Here is a 24,455-nt window from a genome sequence, read left to right on the forward strand (position 1 = left end):
TACCTCACTGCTCCCTGTCACTCCAAAAGTGGCTATGACAGACTCTGAACGCTTATGCCAGCTAAGAGATCAGTTTTCCCCGGGACAGCTTAGTGCGTATCCTGTAAATTTGGTCCCAAACAGGCAGAAACCTAGCTCCTGGTACCCCTATGCAGTTTCTGATTTAAAAGAACTCAAAATCGCTATTCGGGAAGACGGGGTTCATTCCCCTTGGACAAAGTCTATTCTCCAGGGTTATCTACAAAGTTTAAATACACCCCAAGATTGGAGAGATATTATTAGAGCTGTACTGCCTAGCCCACTTTTTCTCCAGTGGGAAGCATTTTTTTGGGATGAGTGTTTGCAGCAAGCCCGTAGAAATACTGAAGGGCAGCCAGATTGGAATTTCGATGCATTATTTGGCACAGGCTGCTTGAGCACCGGAATTCTTCAGGCAGAGGCCAGGTTTCCACCCGGTTACTTTGACCAGGTGCGCCTCTGTGCAATGCAGGCATGGGACCGATTAACACCGCCTACAGGTGAGAGCCCTGCCCCTATACTTAGCCTATGCCAGGAGCGAGACGAGTCTTTAAGTAAGTTTATCACCAGAGTACAGGCCAGCCTAGAGAGAAAATTTTCTGATCCAAATGCCCGTCAGTTATTATTAAAAACTATAGTATGGGAAGGAATGCTTCCAGACTTCCGTCAGGCATGTTTGTCTCTAAAGAATGAGACCCCAAGTCAGTGGATTTTAGCCACTCAAGAGATAGGGTCCAGCACTCACCAGGCCACCACTTTGGCGCAAGCTTTTGCAGCTGCCCTAGATAAACAGAAGGGAGCCTGCTTTCAGTGCGGTCGCGAGGGGCACTGGCGTAACCAGTGTTTTAAAGGCAAACAGGGACCCCGCACCCCATCTGGCAACCAGAAAGCTAAGACACTTTGTTCTCGGTGCCAGAAGGGCTATCATCAGAGAAAAGAGTGTCGTTCTAAAACGCATAAAGATGGCACACCTTTACCAGACTTTGACAAAGATTTAAACTAGATTTGGGGCAACCCTTAGCCCCTGAAAGAGGGAAAGATATGGAAATAATAAAATGCTCTGTAGATATCATGCCTCCATCCAGCCAGGGAGCCTGTCCGGTGCCCCCTGCACTGCTCCCTGCTGAGCATAGGGGAGAGCACCCAGTCCACGAGAGGACCCAGGATAAAGATAGCCAGCTGGAAAGGATAGGTGCTAGTCCAGAGCCAGAAGTTTTGTGGACTACCCCTGTTATTGAACAAGGTCACCCAATTATGACACTCCTGATTGACAAAAAACCTTTTAAATGTCTGATTGATACCAGAGCTGACAGAACTATTTTAAGACAGAAGGAGGTGCCCAGGCACTGGAATCTCCTCCCTGGACCTAGACTTCATGGGGTGGGCAGCCTTACACAGGCCTTTCAGACCCAAGACCCACTTGTTTGGGAAGATCCTGATGGGACTACCGGACTTTTTCGCCCTTTGATCGCTGAAATCAGCACTAACCTATTGGACAGAGATTTATTAGAATCTTTAAATGTGACTATCTGTTCTGACCCCTCTACAAGGTGCCTCTCTCACGAGGGTGAAAATTCTAAATCTTACCAGCACCCCCAATTCTAAACGCCACTGTTCATCACGAAACCCCTCACCTAGAATGGCTTTCTAATGACCCAGTCAGGGTAGAACAGTGGCCTTGCCAGGAACAAAGGGTTAAACATGATATTCCTGGCCTGATAAATTTTTTTTTATTCGGCAGATGTGATTCAACAAAATTATTTAGTCTAATATTGTCATCTAAAATAAATGTAACAGTAAAAATTTAATTTTAAACATTTGAGCTATGAGGTTTATCTTAGCTTTTTAAGTGAAAGATCAATTAAGTTGTGTACCCACCCTTGTTTATAGCTGCCCTAAGGGTGTGATAAGCTTTGTGATAAACAAAGATTCTAACAGACTAAGTTTAAAATTGTTTAAGTGATTAAAAAAAAAATAGCAAGCATTTTATCATGTCAACACATTAGGTATTGACTTTCTATAACATACTGGTATATTTTAATAAAGAGCCTTCTAAAATCATATGAAGGAACTCAAGCCAATTCTAACCATTAAACTTCTAACTTGGTACACATTATTTTCTCTTAAGTAAATAATTATAGGTACAATCTACAGATGAAGAACCGACTGCTCATATGGTAAGATTTAAAGCTAAACATTTTTCTTTTTTATTTATGGGTGTGTGATGACTCTTAAAGTCACTCATATCCTAAAATTTTTTTTTCATTTTTTTACAAGCGTCTTAAATTTTAACGCTTGACCTGCCATAGTGAGAGCACTTTACTGGCTCCTGCTTTGTTTAATTAAGATCCTGCTATTCAGAATTTGAAGACTAATCCCCATTGATAAAATCCAGTGCTCTCTGGCAGATTGATGTAACTCACCTGCCCATGTTTGGTAAACAATTTTTTTTCTCAATTGGTACTTTTTCTAAATTTATGTGGGCTACAACTCAAACAAGAAAAACTATAACCCTTAAGCTCAATTAATAAAAAAAGAAGGGGAATGCACCCCCCAGTATTCAGTTGGCTAAAGTATCAATGAAGTAACTTTACTAAACCTTCTTAATATTTACAGAAATCCGAATTGTCCATTTATTATATCTCATTGACAAAGCCACCCAATTTATAGAGACACATAGTCATAGAGACACATTTTTTTTCTTTTTTCTTTTTTCAATGCTGGAATGTTTGTTTTCCTTTTATTATGGTGGATGACATTACTGCTCTTGGAAAATCCACAGAGTCCCTGTTGGCAAGTCCTTACCATTAAAGGACACCATGCCAGTATATACTCCAGCTAACCTCACCAGCCTACCCAATTCTCTTTCTGCTGACCTAATTTTCGTGTCAGTTCTTCTCTACCTGGTCCTTGCCTCCTAGTTTTTCTTATTCCACAGCTGACCCTCTATGAAGAAGAAGAATTTCATCAGCTGGCGCTGATCCACCAGAGGACCAGACTTGCTGTTTCTTCCTCTGGACATCACATCAACTGACTGCATCCCTTAAACTTGCTGGTGGACTTTGGGACAATCTCTCTATGCTGCTGGACACATTTAAAATCAACTTCGACAGTCCATTTGACTTCACCTCGGACAGCTTGGAGCCTCTCCAGAGACAGATGAACTCCCTTGCCAAGGTGGTACTCCAGAACTGCCATGGTTTGGAATTGATTTACGCTAAATAGCGTGATCTTTGTCTAGAAAAATGTTGTTTCTTTTGTAAATGAAATTAGATTTGTAAAACTGAAATGTTAATATCTTGCACAAACTTAGCCGTGATATTAAGAATTACTTTTCCCCTTTCAATACTAACTCCTGGTTCTCTTCTCTTTTAACTGCTTGGCTTCTGCCTCTCCTAGGCCCTTTGCTAGATATGGTAGCTCTATCGCTGATTATTCCTTGCCTCATTCAATTCCTCAAGAAATGCATACATGACATAATTAGTGTTACAGTACAGAGAGTCTCAGTTCACCCTTACACTCGTATTCCTTTAGAGGAAAGAAATGCTCTAACTGACATTGATCCATAAACACTGTTCATTAATTAAAGAAATTACGAGGAGATGTTGGGAACATGTGTGAGCCTGATAGAGCTTAGGGAGAACCACCCCCATCTTTGGATGGAGGTCTGAGAAGATAACCTCTTGGTAAGTCTCTCTCAACCGAGGAGAGCATACGGGGGGAAACTCAGACTTGGTTCTTTCCTTCTTAACTCTCAGGCCCACAGATACCCCAGTACTTCCCTCCATTAACTGCAGGCCACATGGCCGCAGATTCACTCATTCAAAGTCACCTTCTGATCACAGAAGAACACACCTTATCACACACTTCATCACACACCTCAGAGCCCAGACAAGAGAAATTCCAAACTATATGGCCTTTTGATATCCATCTTCTCTCTGTCTCACCCTACGGGTTTAACCCCTATGCTTCTCTCAAATACCTTTGGATAATTAAGTTGCTTGTGTTATGGAAAATAACTGTCTTGTATCTTATCAATTCCTGTCATACCAACCCCCTACCTTAGGGGCATGCTGACTGTTAAGAAACCTGTAATTTCTGTCATATTGCAACAATAATTACCTCCATTGCTTTTCTATTTAACTCATGTCCACTTTGCTAATAAACGGACTCTAGGATTCTGGGACTCAAGGACTCAGTTTCTAGATTCACGCTAAGAGTCCCCTGGTGTCTTTTACTTCGTGTCACCCCTGTCGTGAGCAAGAAAGAACCAGCCCGATACCTTTCCCAAGGAGGACACCCTGCCGGAGAAGGAGAGAGACACCCCGAAAGGGGACGTAGCCAGCTGGCCAATGAGGTCAATATCTCCTTATAAGGGAAAAGAGAGCAAGGCAATGAGAAGGTATGGATGATGATGCAGGAACAGGGAAATAGAAATATAAGGAAGGCGAAGCCCACCAGAGGGGGGAGGAGTGGGGTGATGCTAGAGGCTGATAGGAAGGTTGGAATTCCCTTGAGTACTCTGGCCACATCTCGCTCGACCACAAGGCTGGCAGACCAAGGGAAGTCTGATAGATGAGCTTCTGGGGGGGCTCAGCCATCCATACTCAAACACACATTAGACCCACAATGAAACAATTTCAGGGGACATTTCCAAGAAAGTGGAATTGTTAAAAAATATCACAAAGACAGGTGCCCAACAATAGATGAGTGGCTGAGAAAGCTGTGGTATATATACACAATGGAATACTATACAGCTATCAAGAACAATGAACCCACCTTCTCTGACCCATCTTGGACAGAGCTAGAGGAATTATGTTAAGTGAGCTAAGTCAGAAAGATAAAGATGAGTATGGGATGATCCCACTCATCAACAGAAGTTGAGAAAGAAGATCTGAAAGGGAAACTAAAAGCAGGATCTGACTAAATTGAAAGTAGGGCACCAAAGTAAAAACCCTGTGGTGAGGGGTAGACATGCAGCTTCCTGGGCTGATGGGGGGTAGGGGTGGGTGGGTGGGAGGGGACACAGTCTTTTGTTGGTGGGAATGATGTTTAGTAAAGTGTAGTCATATAAATCACTAGTTAATTAATATGAGAGGGGGAAAATTAATTGTATGTCTCGAAGTTTTTAAAACACAGACTGAGTCTTTTTAATATATAGGCTGTGTATTTGATAAGTGGACTCTCTCAAAAGTCTAGACCAAGTAGATCAGAAGCAACCCATGGCACAGCTATATACAAGATACTGGGTACTATACAGCAAACCCTAACAAAAAGACTTTTCAAAGTTAACCCAATTACCAAATAATGTGATGATAACATTAACTACCCACTGTCTTTTTGAACCCTAAGACAGCAGGAACCTCACATCTCCACTGTAGAGCCTACATTTCCCCTAGTCCTGGAACCTTAGGATAGGGCCCACTTTCCCGCATGCCTCTCCCAATCCATACCAAATAATATTGCATCTGCCCATCGCAACCTAGTCAAAGCAACAACTGCCACCTCAACATGCTTCAACTCAGACTGTGTCCAGAGACTTCACGTGTGGAATGACAACCCTTCAACTTCATTACTCGGGTGAGACCTTTCCTTTCATAGTATTCTCTAATTCTATCCCAGGTGGTTCACTTTCTAACAAAGTCCAAAAACCTAGATATAGACCAGGTTATGTGAGAGAGAGCATATGTTCACATGTATCCATAAACTAGTGCAAAATATATACCTAAAAGCAGAAGTACACTAGAGTGTGCAGTGAGTACCCCCCTAACACTTCCTCTCCACTATTCCAACCTTTGGGTCTATGATTGCTCAACAATTTGTTTGGCTTTGTATGTTAACTCTCTTTTCAGCCACCAGGTTCCAGATGCCATCAGGATGCCAGCCAGGCTTCCCTGGACTGAAGACCCCACCAATGTGTCCTGGAGCTCCACTTCCCCAGAGACCCACCCAAATAGGGAAAGAGAGAGGCAGACTGGGAGTATGGATTGACCAGTCAATGCCCATGTTCAGCGGGGAAGCAATTACAGAAGCCAGACCTTCCACCTTCTGCAACCCTCAACGACCCTGGGTCCATGCTCCCAGAGGGACAGAGAATGGGAAAGCTATCAGGGGAGGGCATGGGATATGGAGATTGGGTCATGGGCATTGTGTGGAGTTGTACCCCTCTGTTGTTGTAGCGGTCAGGTGTCGGGCTGAACCGCGGAGAGGAGAGTGGACGTCCAGAGCAAAGGGGTACACAAATCTTTATTATAGGATGAGGGGGTGGCTCAGGCCACGTGGAGTCAGCCGACAATGGCTGTCCCCACCATCTGACCATGGGGCGAGAGAAGAGGGCGAGATCTGAGAGAAGGGGGAGCTGAGAGCCCAGAGAGAGAGGGGGGTGAGGGGGCTTTTTATTGGGTGACAACCAGGGGTGACGTATGGGGCTAGGATTGGTTGAAGGGGGCACTTCTAGGATTTCGCTGGGCATAGTAAAACCTGGGGGCAGAGACTGCATCAGAATAATTCCTCAGCAACATCTCCTCCTATCCTTTTATATCTAAATGGACACAGTAAACAAAAATGGAATGGAGCAGGCTTAAATGTTTTTAAGGAATACCGTGCTCAGGTGGTAAGATGTAGGACTTTCTGTGGAGGAGGGAAGGCTTAAATGGCTGCCAACCTTGTGAGATTTATGCGTCCTCCTGTGCTCAACCCCTCTTTAGAGAGAGAGACTTACCTGGAGAGACTCATCTCATAGGTTTAAGTGCAGCCTGCTCAACCATCTCTTCACAATATCTCTACATCTTTTCTAGCTTTCTATCTAGTAATAGCATAAGATAGTTCAAAGTCTGTAAAAGACTATCATGGAGCAGAAACCTTTTGGGCATAAACCTAAATGATATAACAAAACAGGAAAGGACAAGTAGGGGAGTAGTAAAAGCCAGTGTGAAGTGAAGGGAAGGATTGGTGTGTAAAGGAACATTCCCTGCTGGGGGGGGAAGGGCAAGGGTACATAATGAGGGGGAGGCGGGAGGGCATGACCCACCAAACAGAGGGGCTATTTGGCATTGTATAGTCCTCAAGGCAACAGTCTGTAAAGTCTATGAATTACTCAGGGTCAGTCTATAAAAAACCAGCAGCGTGAAGGGAAATAAGCTGCTTTAAAATTGTGTAAAATGTATAGAGGGTATTTCAGAAAGTCCAATACAAGTCTCAGTCCGAAGTAGATGGCTAGGGGAAGAATTGGCAGGGGATGCGACGCTGCATGAGGGAGGTCAGCCGCTGGAATTGAGGGAGGTCAGCCGCTGGTATTCTGCTTTTCTGTAGATAGCCAGCTGGAACCGCCAACACGTGACAGGCAGGTCAGAAGCAGGAACGGCAAGCAGGCATTAAGAAAGTTCTGTCCTTGGAGTCTGCTCAGTCGGTATAGCATGAGACTCTTAATCTCAGGGTAGTGGGTTCGTGCCCCACGTTGGGCGCCAGATGTTGTTGTAGCAGTCAGGTGTCGGGCTGCACCGCGGAGAAGAGAGTGGACGTCCAGAGCAAAGGTGTCCACAAATCTTTATTATAGGATGAGGGGGGGTGGCTCAGGCCACGTGGAGTCAGCCGACAATGGCCGTCCCCACTACCTGACCATGGAGCGAGAGAAGAGGGCGAGATCTGAGAGAAGGGGGAGCTGAGAGCCCAGAGAGAGGGGGGTGAGGGGGCTTTTTATTGGGCGACAACCAGGGGTGACGTATGGGGCCAGGATTGGTTGAAGGGGGCACTGCTAGGATTTCGTTGGGCGTAGTAAAACCTGGGGGCAGAGACTGAATCAGAATAATTCCTCAGCAACACCCCTCCTGCCCTATGGTTTTGTTAATTTGTCCTTTCTTGAATAAAAAATAAATTTAAAAAATCACAAAGAAATGCTGTATGATATTTTAAGCATATTTTTCTTAACAACTTAAAAAAGTCAATTCAGGGAGTATTTCTTATTTCACCTATGGAAAGAGTACTATAGGAATTCCAGGTTTCTAGGGATTACTTATATGGAGTTGAAATAAAAGGCACTCCCACAATTATGAAGGTGATATAGGTGGGGACCCTTTTTCAGAAACAGGTCTCCAACCACCATCATCCCCAAAAAGAAGTACATAAGGAGATAATAGAAAAGTCAAGTTTTGGGGTTTTGTCATTGAAGCCTAATGGTTTTACTGTTTCCCATTCCTTCTGCCTACTAGTAGTGTCTGTGTGTCATTCATTTGATGATGCTTGCTATGGCAAGAGATTAAAAAAAGAGAGAGACTTGAGTAAGACAGTTGCTTCAGAGTAGTAATAAGAGGTTTATGAAGATAGGCTGTGGGAACATAGTCTTTATCAGTACATGAAAACCAGTAACGTTTTCATGCATGTTCTTCTAATTTAGATATCTGAATGTGGTCCTTCAAAACTCACAGGCAGGAACTTCTGTTCTACATGCTTACAGTCAACCAATCCCTTAGAGCAGACCCTAGAGGAGTACACTGAACACAACCTAACCTAATTTGCTTGTGATTATCCATTTACTTTGCATAAATTATCTTTGTAAGTAGGTTTAGTTATTAGTTTTCCCTTACTTTTGCTCTAGTTTACCTGGGCCAAATCTAGGGCTTCCTGACTGCCTTTTCTTATCTGTCAACACTGACAGCTTGAAAATATAGTCTTTGGCATATTACACCAAAGTAAAAGACTCTGGGGTGTGTGGGTGGGGAGAATACAGGTCCATGAAGGATGATAAATGACATAGTGGGGGTTGTATTGTTAAATGGGAAACTAGGGAACGTTATGCATGTACAAACTATTGTATTTACTGTTGAATGTAAAACATTAATTCCCCAATAAAGAAATAAATTTTTAAAAAAAGAAAATATAATCTTTCATAAAAAAGAAACGTAAAATTAAAAATTCCTATGGGAAAAAAAATCTTCAGAGTGGATGACAGAAGGGTATATCTATAAAGTAGCCACACAGCAGTGTGAAAGCATAGTGACATTTAAGATGAATTATCTGCGCAATGACTGTATTTGGTCAGGAAGGTATCGGTCTAAGTTATAAGTAAATTAAAGTGTTTGTTTCTCTTTTATTAATAGCGTAGTGTTATAAACTACAGTAGCTTCTGAATTATCCATACTTGATAAATGACAGATATGGGGGAGGGTAAAGCAAAATTATAGCTGACAGAAAGATGATCTTCATTTGAATCTATGTTGTGAATATTATCTATTCAGGAAAAATAATAAAAAATAGAAGCATCAGCATCTCTTGAGCTTTATAGTCGAGGCACATTTAAGACAGGGAAGCTTTTTAAAATATTTATTTATTTTTCCCTTTTGTTGCCCTCGTTTTTTTATTGTTAAATTTGTTGTTATTGATGTTGTTGTCAGATAGGACAGAGAGAAATGGAGAGAGGAGGGTAAGACAGGGGGAGAGAAAGATAAACACCTGTAGACCTGCTTCACCGCCTGTGAAGTGACTGGGGGCTTGAACTGGGATCCTTACGTTGGTCCTTGCGCTTCACGCCACATGTGATTAACCCGCTGCACTACCGCCTGACTCCCGACAGGGAAGCTTTTGTCTCAGTTTCAGATATAAAATTCATAGGAAAGGTTAACTGGTATTTCGGTTTGGGAAAGGGTCTGTGATTAGCTAAAATTGCATTAAGAGTACAACCTGGACCAACACTGGTTTGGGCTTGTTTTTTTGTTGCATTTTTATGATGGTTTTGTCTTATCTTCAGAAGACAAAGTGTCACTTTCCCTTATGTCCTCTAAAGAGAACCTTCTGCACAATCTATGCCTAGCCTGCATTTCTAGAGTTTATACCAATTGAGAACTAGAAGCGAGACTTCTGGAGGCGGAGCTACGAACAGCAGCAGATCTCTTTCTCTCCTCTCCTCTCCTCTCCTCTCCTCTCCTCTCCTCTCCTCTCCTCTCCTCTCCTCTCCTCTCCCGGATCAACTAGGAATACCAAAGGAGACCACCCGGGACCACAACAAGACAGGCAGGACTAGAATGACTACAGGAACCCACTAAATCACCGGTGAGTACAAACACGTGTGGCTGGTGACAGAAAGGAGCGTAGGGAGAGATTAAGTGACTGCTAACAGTCCAGCAGTTTATCAGTTGAGACACCACCTCTAGTCTGCTCCACCAACAAGGGGACAGATGAAGGGAGGAAAGGACTCCCCAGAGACTCACCAAGTGCAACTCTGAGTCTCCATTGCTACTGCCCTCAGAATCTGGAGCAGCAACAGGGAGGGACACCAGGGGACAGAGATCTAACCAGGAAACTCAGGAGAAGACCTATACCATGGTGGCATAGCTATGGGGCAGTGAAAGTCTCTTTGCATAACCACAGGATTATCTCTGCCACACCCTGCTTTATCTCTTGGTTAGGAGTCAGTGATTAAACTAAGTTTAGAAGCCCTCAGGCTCCCATAGCCTACAGGGAAGAAAAAGAACAAGAGTCTTTTAAGCAACTGAGCTCTTAACTCAGGGATTAAAATACTAGTGAAACAACTGTTAACTTCCACCACTGTTAACCCTTTAATTAACTTACTTAGACACAAGTCAATCCAGGCAATAGTGATCAGTAATTTAAAAAGTACTGAGAGAGGGAACTCATAACATAATATATAAAATGGTTAAAACAACAAGAAGAAATATTGGAGAAATGAACCAGGACAAGAGTCCAGCTAGAAGTTCCCCAGAGGGTGGAGCACAAAATAACGAGTTCAACATCCAAACACTAGCTAAGAAAATAATTACAGGAGTGTAAAGAATTTGAAAAAATTGTAATCAGAAATACAGGAACAACAAATGAGACTATGGAAGAAAATACTAATTATCTCAAGGTTACTAGAGAGCTTAAAGCTGAAACAGCTGAGCTAAGAACGCAACTAGTTGAACAAGCTAAAACAGTATCAGAACAGAGTAACAAAATAGATGAACTCCAGAAAACAGTAGAGGGCAAAGAGAATAGAATCAATGAGGCTGAAGACAGAATTAGCAAGATCGAGGATGAATTAGAGACAACTATAAAAGAAGTAAGAGATCTCAAAAAGAGATTAAGAGATGCTGAAAACAACAACAGAGTCCTATGGGATGACTTCAAAAGAAACAATATATGCATTATTAGCATACCAGAGGAAGAAAGAGAAGGAGAGGAAGAAAGCATTCTCCAGGCTGAAAACTTCTCTAGTCTAGACAATATCCAAGACATAAAGATTCAAGAAGCCCAGAGGGTCCCAAACAGAATTAACCCAGACCTAAAGACACCAAGACATATCATACTTAGAATGGAAAGGAATAAGGATAAAGAAAAGATCCTGAAGGCTGCAAGAGAAAAACAAGAGTCACCTACAAAGGAAAACCCATAAGACTAGCAGCAGACTTCTCCATACAAACACTACAGGCCAGAAGAGAATGGCAAGGTATCTATCGAGTGCTCAATGAGAAAGGCTTTCAACCAAAAATACTATATCCTGCTAGACTGTCATTCAGACTAGATGGAGGCATAAAAACCTTCTTAGACAAGCAACAGTTGAAGGAATCAACCATCACCAAGCCTGCCCAGAAAGAAGTTCTGAAAGGTCTCCTATAAACAACCAGACCACCATAAATAGGACATATATCAGAACACTCTAAAACTCTATAAGAATGGTGTTAAAATATCTTCAATCTTTGATATCAATAAATGTCAATGGCCTGAATTCACCTACTAAAAGACACAGAGTAGGAAGATGGATCAGTAAATACAACCCAACAACATGCTGTCTACAGGAAACCCACCTAACTCAACAAGACAAACACAGACTTAAAGTGAAGGGATGGAAAACTATCATACACGCAATGGCCCACAAAAAAGGGCAGGAACAGCTTTTCTCATATCTGACATGATAGACTTTAAAATAGATAACATTGAAAAGAGAACTAGAAGCATCACAAATTTGGGATTGTAAGTGATATACCTTTGTCTATATAAAATGCATTGCCTATTTCCTCTTACTGTCATCTGATAGAATAATTAAATATTATTTACTTGGCTCTTGGACAATGGACACTATCTATCTTTTCTTCTGCTTAAGTGTCACCTCTAGGTCTCCACACCTATGAAGTTAGGACTTACATGTCACTTGCCTGCCATCCCTTTTATCTAGATCTCACTGGCCCTCCCAAACATGGTGAAAGCCATTTGAATTATTTTCTACTACTAGGTCTTTCTGAGTTACTATTTTTATTAACGTTGTTATGACCCGTATGGACTTCCAGATTGCAAATTTACATTTGTGCTTACATTTGATAGCTTTTTCTCCTTTTCATAGTAGTTACAAGCAAGTCCTGGACCATTTTTTCTTTGCATTGCCATTGTCAAACTTTAGGATATTACCCCAGCCCTAGTCACTGATTAAAGTTTTCTAACATGTATTGGGGCCTCTCATATTTTCCATTTTCTACAAATATTTTAAAATATGTTATTTATTTTATTTTAATGAGAGAGAGATACAGAGTGAAAGACAGATATATAGCTGGAGATCGAACCTAAAATCCGGTGGAACAAAGATCGCAGCTTGGAGCCAACACCTGGTGTGAGCTCTGCAAGGAAGCTGCTTTCAACCGGGGAATTTTGGGTGAGGGTAGGATTTCTGGGCCAGTGATGGTGGATAAGTGCAAGGTGGGTCAGGGTGGAACTAAGCAGCAGCCCTGTAGTCCACCTGTGGGCTGGCAAACAGAGGTTGAAAAGGACAAAGGAAACAGCTATTCCGCTGGGGGTTTTGGCTTGGCTATTTCTTTCTGTACTCCCCCTGTCCTGGCCCCCAAGACCAACCCCCACACCAACTGCTCCTGGTAGACCTCCTGTGGAGCTAATTTCTTTATCAAAATTCATGGCTCAGCAGGGGTGTCATCCAAGGAAGGGGGGAAATCTTCCCAAGCAAAGGCTTTTTTTCTTTTTAAAGGAGGTTGGAGCTCTGAGTGACAGAATACCTGACCAATCAGGGATTTGGTCTTGCCTGGGTTAGATTACCTGTCTTCCTTCCATCTACCTCTTAATCTTGTTTGATAGTTGCTTCTTGTAATTGTTTGTTTTTGCTTGGTTTAGGAAGGGGACGAGGCTGTGTGCAGCCAATCTGGAGTGGTTTAATCTGCAGACTGACTGTTAGGGTATTTTATTTTACCATTATTATTATTTGTGCTTGTCTGTTTTCCCTCCTTTCCAGGTTGACCAAAATTAGCTGTTGTTGCTTTTTTCATTGTGGGAGGAACTTGCTTTTCTCTCTCTCTTTTCTCCAGTTTTCTTTTTCTTTCCTCCTAGTTGATCCAAAAAAAATCTCTTTCCTTTCACTGCTTTTTTTTCTTCCTTTTTCTTTCTGTATTCACTGTTACTCATTTGTGAATAATCTTGTAGAAGTCTGACTCAGAGTGGACTCTTTCTCTCTTTTCTCCCGTTTCTTTCTCTCCCACTACCTCTAGAATTTATAGTTGACAGTTGATTTTCATAATTGTCCATTCTTGCTTTGTCTTTTTCCTTTTTGTTTTGTTTGTTTTTGTTTTTGGAGTGGAGTTGTTGCTTGGCTAACTGGTTTTGGTTGAACTGCATTAGTCTTTGCTTTGGTTGCTATTACTGTACTTTCTGAGGTTTGTGACTTAAGTGAAAAGATTTTAGTTGAGTGTGGCTTATACTCATACAACACAACAACTGAAGAATGACAGGATAGAAAAATACAAACCACACCAATAAAAAATAAAGTACTACCACATTGAATCAGGACAGGAGCCCAGAAGAAACTCCAAATAAGTCAGAAGCAAGTATAAATAAGGACAGTATCCAAACATTAATTGACCTATTAATTACAGAAATGAGAATAGCTATTGAGGAAAAGGCTATCAGAAATAGGGAAACAATAGATGAGACCCTCAAAGAAAATACTAGTTACCTCAAGGTAGAGAACTGAAAACTGAAATAGCTGAACTAAGAGGCCAGTTAGCAGAACAAGCCAGTACTGTAACTGAGAAAGGTTAAAAAAAAAATAGCTGAACTGAAGAAGGAAGCTGAGGGAAGGGAAAGCAAATTAATAGAAGCAGAAAACACAATTGGAGGATGAGTTAGGGAAAACTAAGAAGGAGGTAAAAGAGCTAAAAAAAAAAAAAGATTGAGAGACACTGAAAACAACAACAGAGACATATGAGATGATCTCAAAAGAAGTAACATATGCATAATTGGCCTACCAGAGGAAGGGGGAAGAAAACATCCTAGAGAAAATACTAGAAGAAAATTTTCCAGCCCTAAATAACAGAAAGGACATTAAGATTGAACCTGAGACCCAGGAACCTCAGGCATCAAAGTCTTTTACATAGCCATTATGCTGTCTCCCCAGGCCTTTACCACTTATCTTACACAAGTCTCAAGTCATTATTCTGTGTATAAACCTATACCGCATTAAAGCACCCTGCATACAGATTTATCTTAGCGCAACAGAGATATCATCTGGCCCCAATTTGCTTTCTTGACCTCACTGCTTGCTATGTTCAGTTCTGCAAAACCACCAGTTTTTCTTCCCTGTCTGTGTCCTTAAGCTATATGTTCTATGTGCATGGGCTGAAGTCTTCTAAGAATATATATATATATATATATATATATATATATATATATATATTTTACTGTCTGCTTAGGGTGTACCTACTGTCATTCAAGACCCAAATTTAATGTTATTCCCTTTGTGGCCTTTCCTATCTATCCTGGAATCTACTTAATAAGGTCTATCTTCCAACATAGCTTTGTATTATTGTGATTTATGTTTGTATCATAAGAAAAATCTACTTGGTAGAAACCATAGCTTAAATATAATGCTCAAGGTGTGCTTTGTACATGGTAGGTAGCTATATTTGACTATTAAGTAATTAATTACAAATTAAGTGAATTAATAAAAAACAAATGAGCACCCTCCTTGAGATTCCCTTAAGTTGGATTCCTTTAGGTCATCATTAATATACCAGAAGACAGCTGTTTGAATTTTGATATTTGTATAAACTATCTAGGAAAACCATATTAAAGGTTCTGATTCAGGAATTACAGGTGAGACCTTAGATTGTACATTTTTTACAACTCCTCAAGAACCATACACATTATAGTGGTGGGTGTTCCTTCATCTTTTCCTGGTTTATGAAAGCATTGTGCTTTGCACTTACTTCTATGTTGCTCAGCTCAATATATCATATTGTGTTGTTTATGTGTCCCTCAGCTATAATATGAGTTGGTCTCTCTCTCTCTCTCTCTCTCTCTCTCTCTGTGTGTATGTGTGCATTTGCTACCAGGGTTATCACTGGAGTGCAGTGCCTGTACAACAAATCCAGTGCTCCAGCAGACATATTTTCTCCCCCCCCCCATTTTATTTGATAAGACAGAGAGAAATTGAGTAGTAAGGGGTAGATAAAGGAGGAGAGAGAGAGCGAGCAGAGAGAGACACAGAGAGAGACAGAGAGAGAGAGAGAGAGAGAGAGAGAGAGAGAGAGCAGCTGAACTGCTTCACAGCTTGTGAAGTTTACTCCCAGTAGGTGGGGATCAAGAGCTTGAACGTGGGTCTCTGCACATAGTAACATGTGCACTCAACCAGGTGTGTCACTGCCTGGTCCCTAGATTGTGAATTTCATAGAAAGGAATTGTGTCTCCCCTATTATATACCCATCTTTGTATTCTCTGCATTTTTGCCTAGAACCTGGTGCACAGTAGGTGCTTAAGTAAGATTTGTTTAATTATATACCTAGCCTCTGTCCGGTTGAATTCTTAGTCACTTCCAAATTAACTTCATTACCTGTAGTATGGGAGCTACTCTGTCAATGACACTCCTATGATCTATTCTTTAAGAAAATGAAAGTAATTGGCTGACTAAAGCTCTCCAGGGGAATTAAGAACCCAATAGCTACTTCTTCCTAGTAGAAAAAAAATAAAAGCACTGAATGTAGCTGTAACTAGGTCCACTCAGGAGAGCTATTCTCTTTAGACAGGAAGAGATCAATAAGCTTAGTTATTTACATGGCTAACCTGCCCTCTGAGGTTTTCTGTGTTTACTTTGATAAATAAATTGAAGGCATAGGTTTCCTACAACTTTTAAATAGAAATGAATATATAAAAGTTGAGAACCAGGAACCTGGGTTCAAGCACCCAGTCCTCACCTGCAGGTGTGAATGAATGATGAAGCAGTGTTGTAAATGTCTCTCTTTCTCTCTCCGTATATATCTCCCTTTTCTTCTCTATCTTTTTAAAATTTTTAAAATTATCTTTATTTATTGCATAAAGACAATCAGAAATTGAGAGGGCCCTTCCCTCTCCTTTGGAGATGGAGAGGAAGAGAGATAGACACTTGCAGCTCTGTTTCACTACTCGCAAAGCTTCCCTACTGCAGGTGGGGACCAGGGGCTTGAACCTGGCTCCTTGTGCATTGTAACATGTGTGCTCTACCACTTGCACCACCACCCAGTCCCTCTCCCTTTTCCTGTCAATTTCCTGCTATCTCTATCCAAAATAAATAAATAAAAAAAAGAGAACCACTTTCTCTTTTAAATATAAAAAAATTGAGAGAACAGAAGATAAGAAAGTTTATAAGAAGGGGCTGGGTGCTGGCACACAGTACTATGCAGAAGGATCTGTGCAATGACCTCAGTTCAAGCCCCCATTCCCTACCTGCTGTGGGGATGCTTCACAAGCAGTGAAACAGGTATGCAGGTTACTGTCTTTCCAGTGTCTGTCTCTCCTTTCAAATTCTCTCTGTCCCAGCGAATAAAATAGAAGAAAAAATTTAAAAAAGGAAAAAAAATGGCTGCCAGGAGCAGTGGATTCACAGTGCTGGTACTGAGCCCAATTGATTAGCCTTGGAGGCAAAAAAGAAAAGAAGAAAAATATATACATATATATTAGAATCTGCATTTTTATTTTATTTTTTATATTTTTTAATTCCCTCCACCTATATTCTTTATATATTCTTCATATTCTCTTTTAAACATTTCAAAAACATTTTAATTTATTTATTATTGAATAGAGACAGAGAGAAATTGAGAGGGGATGGGAAGGCAGAGAAGGAAAGGGACAGAGAGATACCTGCACCACCCGTGAAGCTTTCCCCTTGCAGGTAAGGACCAGGGACTTGAGTCTGGGTCCTTGTGCACCGTAATGTGTGTGCTTAACTAGGTGCGCCACCACCAAATTCTTTATATATATATATATATATATATATATATATATATATATATATATATATAGTATATACTATATACTATATATAATATAATATAATATATATAATATAATATATATATATAATATATATTCTTTGTAGATACTCGTCAGCAGACTTTTAGCTTGATCACAAGCAACAAGCATGCTGATAAGCTTTCACTTTATTGATGAATACTTGGCTTTTATATTGAGAACAAGACTGGAAATATCTACATGGAGGAAAGGAGTGATCATCAAGTATCTTACTATGAGAAAAGTCACACAGCACCTTGTCCACAGTTGTAAATATTCCCAATGATTTACATTTTCTGGAGGTGGAGATGAATGACAATTGGTGCACAAACTTATTAAATACACATTACAAACAAGAAAGAATTACACTGATACTTTTTAAGACTTGATACACACTTGTCTATATATAGCTTTATTCTGCTCTATAAATAATTATCCCCTTGCTCCTGAAACAAAAATAATTTGGAAAGTCACGAAAAGATAGCTGGCAGTCAACAAATTTAGTACCAGATAGTTAAGAGAACAACCACATTTTATTTTACTTGTGAAATCCATAGAAACAGATCAGTTACTTTGATAATTATAAGTATAAAGACAAGTCTTTTAACTTTGGTTTTGAGATTCACAAAGATGGCCAATGAGTATCACAGATCTAAGAACTGCAAGGGGTGATAAATTGTGTCTCTGCTGGGTACTTGCCAACCGACCGATTCACTCAACAAAAGGTATCTGAGACTCAGACTGAGGAAACTAAGTAAATTATCATGACAAAAGAGTTCCTAACAGTTTAAATGAACTGGAAACTGCAAGCAGTTTTTTTTTTTTTTCCTAGAGTCCTTTCTAGCTCATGGTCATGTTCAATAAAAGCTTAGAGAAGAGGGAATATTCCATTTACTATGAAAATTCCAGAAAGATTACTCCACAGCTGTTGCTTCTCCCCCAGTGCACTCCCCACCCCCAGCAACACACCTGTGTACACACATGGACTCGATCTCCAACCACTGTTCTGAAATATCACTGGTTCCAAAGCTTTACATTTCTCTGTGACAACTGACGGGAGGAACAGTTGCTTGACACAGCTGCAGCCTGAACAACACAAACGTTAGGAGGTGGAGCTGGTGAATAAAGTTCCAACTGTTAACTCAGGGAAGGGCTAGTTTTTTACTGAGATACACTTATAAACTTATAGTAACAACCAGTGAGCTGTTGGTGACTAAAAACCTCATAGAAGAACACAGGTCTAAAAAAAAAAAAATCCAATTTGGGGCAGGGAAACAGTGCAAACAGACTCTCATGCCTGAGGCTCCTAAATCCCAGGTTCAATCCCCCGCACCACCATAAACCAGAGCTGAGCAGTGCTCTGGTGTTTCTCTCTCTCTCTCTCTGTGTGTGTCTCTCTCTGCATCTCTCTCAAAAATAAATAAATAAATAAATAAATAAATAAATAAAGTCCAGTTTGAAAGTAGAAGAAGAAAACTGTGGTTATTCAGAATACTTAAGATGCTAAATCACCCTAGGTTTTTCAATTCTGTCTACTAAGATGGAATGTTTGTCTTATAACTTCTTAATATTGTGGTATCCATGAACACCAACATCAAACCTTTCTACATTCCCTCTTGGTTCCTACCATTTTCTAAATTTATGTACTTTTTACATACTTGTGATCATACTTGGCAATTATCTTTTCTTCCCAAAGTCCATGTGACCAGATAATTCCCCCATCCTTAACAATTTTTTTTTTTATTGTTCTAGTGCTTGGAATATTGCACATGTGTGATTCCACTGATCCACATCTGGCTTTTTTTTTTTTTTTCAGACAGAGAGAAAAGGAGAGAGAGGGTGAGAAAGATAACAGATATGATCCCTGGAGCTGAGGTGCTCCCATGTGGTTCTGGGTCTTAAATCTGGGGCTTTGAGATGGCAAAGGCATGCACTAAATAGGGTGATCTATCTTTCTCTTGGCTCCTGGTCAAATAATTCTAATAGGTCTTTCTCCTTTTCAAGAATGCTGTGATCCAGACTATAACTTCATCATTAGTTTTGCTGGTACATTGAGCGATTAAAACAAGTGAGGAAAAAGTTTGATAGATACAGACTACATTTTGGAATTTTTGGGGGGCCATATCCAGGCCTTTATCACTCTGGGCTAATCTGAGAGAGAGAGAGAGAGAGAGAGAGAGAGAGAGAGAGAATCAGGAAGAAAGAGATTGAACCATATTACAGCACTGAAATGTCTCTTAATGTGGTGGGGGAGAGGGGTTGGGCTTGAACCTGGGTCATGCACATGGTAAAGTAGTGCACTATTCAAGTGAGATATTTTGCCAGTCTTTGTGGTTTTATTTATTTAATTTAATTTTTTAAATTTATTTTTACCAGAGCACTGCTCAGCTTTGGTTTATGGTGGTGCTAGGGATTGAACCTGGGGGTCTGGAACCTTAGGCACAAAAGTGCTTTTGCATAGCCATTCTGCTATCTCTGTGCTGAGTCTTTGGAATCTTTTAAAAGGCAGCTTGGAATCTTTTAGTTTTAATTACTGAATTTTTGACTAAAGCATTGAGGAGGATCCAACCTGGGATCTTGCATATACATGTACTCCTGCTGTACTAGTGTTTAGTTTTTCATAATTTAAATAAAATTTAGATATGAGATTAGAAAGTTTAGTTTTAACAGTTTTTATCCAAATCTTCAAAGAAAAGGACAAAAATACCAAGAAATATTTTTATGTGCATATATCTTAAAATTTGAGAAAAGATCTTATAAATCTATTATCTCAGAACCAATATTTTCTTTTTAAATATTTTATATATTTTTATATTACAGAATTACACATCATCAGGGGTTTGAATCCACCTCATTCCTACCACCACAGTTCTGAATCTTCACTCTCCCCACTGCAATCCACCACTGTTCCCCTAAAGTTACAGACATGGGCCAACCATCTTCTCTACAACTACCTGTCCACATTTATACATAGTTGTCCCTTCTTTATCTGATTCAATCCTCTGTTTCCGTCTAAGTCATTCATGACATCATAACTACTTCCATATGTCTCTCTCCTTTTCCTTCTCTCTCTCTAGGTGCTGATGGAGCTGGAGTGCGGAGTCCTCTTATCTTCATCCTATCACTTCTCCCCTGCTGGGAGTATGGAACAAGGTTGTTTATGGGGAGCAAAAGTAGGAGTTCTGGCTTCTGTAGCTGCTTCTCTGTTGACAGGTAGATACATAACCTCAGCCTGTTTCTATCTTTCCCTAGTGGACCAGAGCTCTGGAGAGGTGAGTGAACCAATATTTTTTTTTACAAGCATTCTTTATCTGGTCAAAACTTTATCATACCAAAGTCTTGTCATAACATTCTTTCATGAAAGAAGTGACTAACATTTTAAATAGAATCTTTCCAAACTATAATGTGTACTCAGTACATAATGGCTGTCTTCAATTGCCACCATAAACCAGAGCTGAATGGTGCTTTAGTAAAATAAGTAAATAAAATAAATAACAGCTGACATTATTATTTAAAAAAAAACTTATACCTGGGAGTCAGGCGGTAGCGCAGTGGGTTAAGCGCAGGTGGCACAAAGCACAAGGACCAGCATAAGGATCCCGGTTCGAGCCCCTGGCTCCCCACCTGCAGGGGAGTTGCTTCACAGGTGGTGAAGCAGGTCTGCAGGTGTCTATCTTTCTCTCCCTCTCTGTCTTCCCCTCATCTCTCAATTTCTCTCTGTCCTATCCAACAACAACATCAATAACAACAACAATAAAACAAGGACAACAAAAGGAACAAATAAATATTTTAAAATATCTTATACCTAATGCATGCTGTAAGGATCACTTACATTTTGTGTACATATAACATGCTTGATAACATGTCTCACTAAGTGTGAAGTGTAACTCAGTGTTAATTCCATAAAAAAAGCATCCAATGGAAGGGACAGGATTCAGAACTCTGGTAGTGGGAACTGTGTGGAATTGTACCTCTTATCCTACAGTCTTGTTGATTATTATTAAGTCAATAAAAAAGGAAATGATACAGAAAAGACAGTTCCTAAATGCTTTTCTTGTTTTAAGATAGAGCACTGTTTTGTGAGATTTATATTGTGAGTAGGTTATCTCTGTATAATGTATCTCTTTCTGTGACTTGTCTTGGAAAGTTTCAAAGTCCCTGTTAAAGCACATACTTCTAGTGAACATAATGAAAAGACAGGCATTCACTCAAGAGCAAAGAAAAACAATGACATTAATTTTCTATAATTAGTTCTTCTCTTTTATCCACAAATACAATTATTCGGTATTAAAGGTAGTCAGACTATTTAAAAGTAATTTTCTACTCGTTTTCCATCGGTTTCCATTAGAGGGTTACTAAGCTAGCATTTGTTGACGTGATTATTTTTGATGAATGGATTGTCATTCCTTTCTCAGTTACTCATCACAAAATAATAAGACATCCAAAGATTGTTGCTTTTTAGTTTGCTTGTTCTCAAATAATGACCTATCTCTTTGGCAAACATGGCAATTTCCCTTTATGGTAAACAGATTTATAACTAATCATCACCTCAATAAAAAAAGCATGAAAAATAATTCCAGTTAGTCTACATAAACGCCCACCCACATATCCTTCCACACTAAAACCCTTCAAATGTTTAAGAGCTCTTCTCAGAAATCATAAATGTTTTGAACAGAAGAAAATAACTTAGTTATAATTTGCACCGAGATGTAATCAGCATTATGTAGAAAATAACAGGAAGTGACAGTCGTTAAGTGGACAATGCTTGTTAACATTGGCTTTTTTTTTTTGCCTCCAGGGTTGTCACTGGGGCCCGGTGTTGAATCTGCCACTCCCAGTGGCCACTTTTTCCTTTTTTCCTATTTTATTAGAGAAATTGAGAGGAATGGGGGATTTAGAGAGGAAGAGAGAAATATAGACACCTGTAGACCTGCTTCACCACCTGTGAAGTGTCCCTGCTGTAGGTGGGTGTGGTGGCTTGAACCTGGGTCCTTGCATGGGTGCTTGCACATGGTACTATGAACTTAACTAGGTGCACCGCTATCCGGCCTCCAACATTTGCTTTTCTTAAAGGATTTATTTTTTATTTATTACATATGAGAGAGAGGGATTAAGAGAGAGTGAGTGAGCATTTCACATGGGAGAAAGAGAGCGATACATGCAGTGTCAAGGATCAAACCAAGAGGCTCAGTCATACTCGACTGCTGTTAGTCTGGGTATTTCTCCAGCGACAGTTAAGTTAGCATTTGTCAAAGTACTGAGGAACAAATGCAGAAGACCTACAGTCCCTTGTAAAGTCCCACATTCTGCCTTGATATTAAGCCTCCTATTCTATTACATCAACATTTGGATTGAAGGTAGTAGCTAGAGTACAACCACGAGAGTGAAAGTTCAACCCTTGGAGAGGTCACTTCATAGTTGAAAACACCAGTGAGACCAGGTGGTGGCACACCTAGTTGAGAACACATTTTATAGTGTGCAAGGACCCGGGTTCGAGTCCTCAGTCCCCACCTGTAATGGGAAAGCTTCACAAGTGGTGAAGCAGTGCTGCAGATAGCTCTCTGCCTCCTCTCTCTTGTTGGGAACATGTGTAAGCCTGATAGAGCTTAGGGAGAACCACCCCCATCTTTGGATGGAGGTCTGAGAAGATAAACTCTTGGTAAGTCTCTCTCAACCGAGGTGAGCATAAGGGGGGAGACTCAGACTTGGTTCTCTCCTTCTTGACTCTCAGGCCCACAGAAACCCCAGTACTTCCCTCCATTAACTGCAGGCCACATGGCCACAGATTCACTTATTCAAAGTCACCTTCTGATCACAGAAGAACACACCTTATCACACACTTCATCACACACCTCAGACCCCAGACAAGAGAAATTCCAAACTATATGGCCTTTTGATATCCATCTTCTCTCTGTCTCACCCTACGGGTTCAAACCCTATGCTTCTCTCAAATACCTTTGGATAATTAAGTTGCTTGTGTCATGGAAAATAACTGTCTTGTATCTCATCAATTCCTGTCATACCAGCCCCCTGCCTTAGGGGCATGCTGACTGTTAAGAAACCTGTAATTTCTGACATATTTCAACAATAATTAACTTCATTGCTTTTCAAACTCAGTGGCCAGTCACCTAACTCAAGTTGGACGTGCTAAGATCGACCCAGTCTGGAAAAGAGAAATTTCCCATGAGTAGTCATCTCACTTGGGTTTATCTTGTGCATCTCCAGAACTCTCTCCCTTTACACTGTCTGAACTGGAAGACGCTTTGAAGAGGGTTAAACCAGGAACGGCTGCTGGCTATGATAACATCACCCCAGAACTCATTCTTAACTTGGGCCCCGCGGCAAAGAAGTGGCTCACTACATTCCTGTCCCACATCTTGGAATCCGAATCTATGCCCAAAATTTGGCATCGTGCGAAGACAATAGCAGTTTTGAAACCAAAGAAAGACCCAACACTGGCCGCCAGCTATAGACCAATTTCTCTCCTCTCCATGTGTTACAAACTCCTTGAGAGGCTACTTCTGTCACGTATTTCTCCTTACAGAGAAATTCCTATCACCCGCCCAAGCTGGTTTCCACCCAGGAAGATCTACCTGCGAACAAGTCCTGGCCCTCTCAACTTACACTGAAAATGGATTCCAGAAGAATTTAAAGACGGGTGCTATCTTTGTTGATCTCCCAGCAGTCTATGACACGGTCTGGCACCATGGTCTCCTAGTCAAGATCTCAAGATGCCTGCCTCCATGGGTGGCCAACACGATATCGTTTCTTCTCCAAAACAGAAGATTCCGGGTGCATCTGGGTGACAAGTCTAGCAGATGGAGACTTGTCTCAAGTGGCCTCCCCCAGGGCTCTGTTCTGGCTCCTACACTATTTAATATTTACATCAATGACCTTCCAGAAGCTTCCTCAAGGAAGTTCATCTACGCCTATGACATCTGCTGTGCAACTCAGGCATCCAAGTTTGACATCCTCGAGGAAACACTCACGAAAGACATGTCTCTGATATCTGATTACTGTAAAAAATGGCGACTAATCCCTAGCACTGCAAAAATGGTATCATCTGTTTTCCATCTACACTATGCCTCGGCCTCACGTGAGCATAATGTGCAGCTTGATACGAGAATCTGGCATGAAGCCCAGCCAGTCTATCTTGGCGTTACTCTTGATGGCACCCTGTCATTTCACGA

The 24,455-nt window shown here is 40.7% G+C and overlaps 1 protein-coding gene across 1 annotated transcript in view; it reads right to left on the reverse strand.

Moving 5' to 3' along the window:
- CAP2 (cyclase associated actin cytoskeleton regulatory protein 2) overlaps positions 1–24,455 on the reverse strand; it is a 210,965-nt gene that overhangs the window by 48,512 nt on the left and 137,998 nt on the right.

The sequence above is a fragment of the Erinaceus europaeus genome, chromosome 4, assembly GCF_950295315.1.
Source record: "Erinaceus europaeus chromosome 4, mEriEur2.1, whole genome shotgun sequence".
Taxonomy (NCBI): Eukaryota; Metazoa; Chordata; class Mammalia; order Eulipotyphla; family Erinaceidae; genus Erinaceus; species Erinaceus europaeus.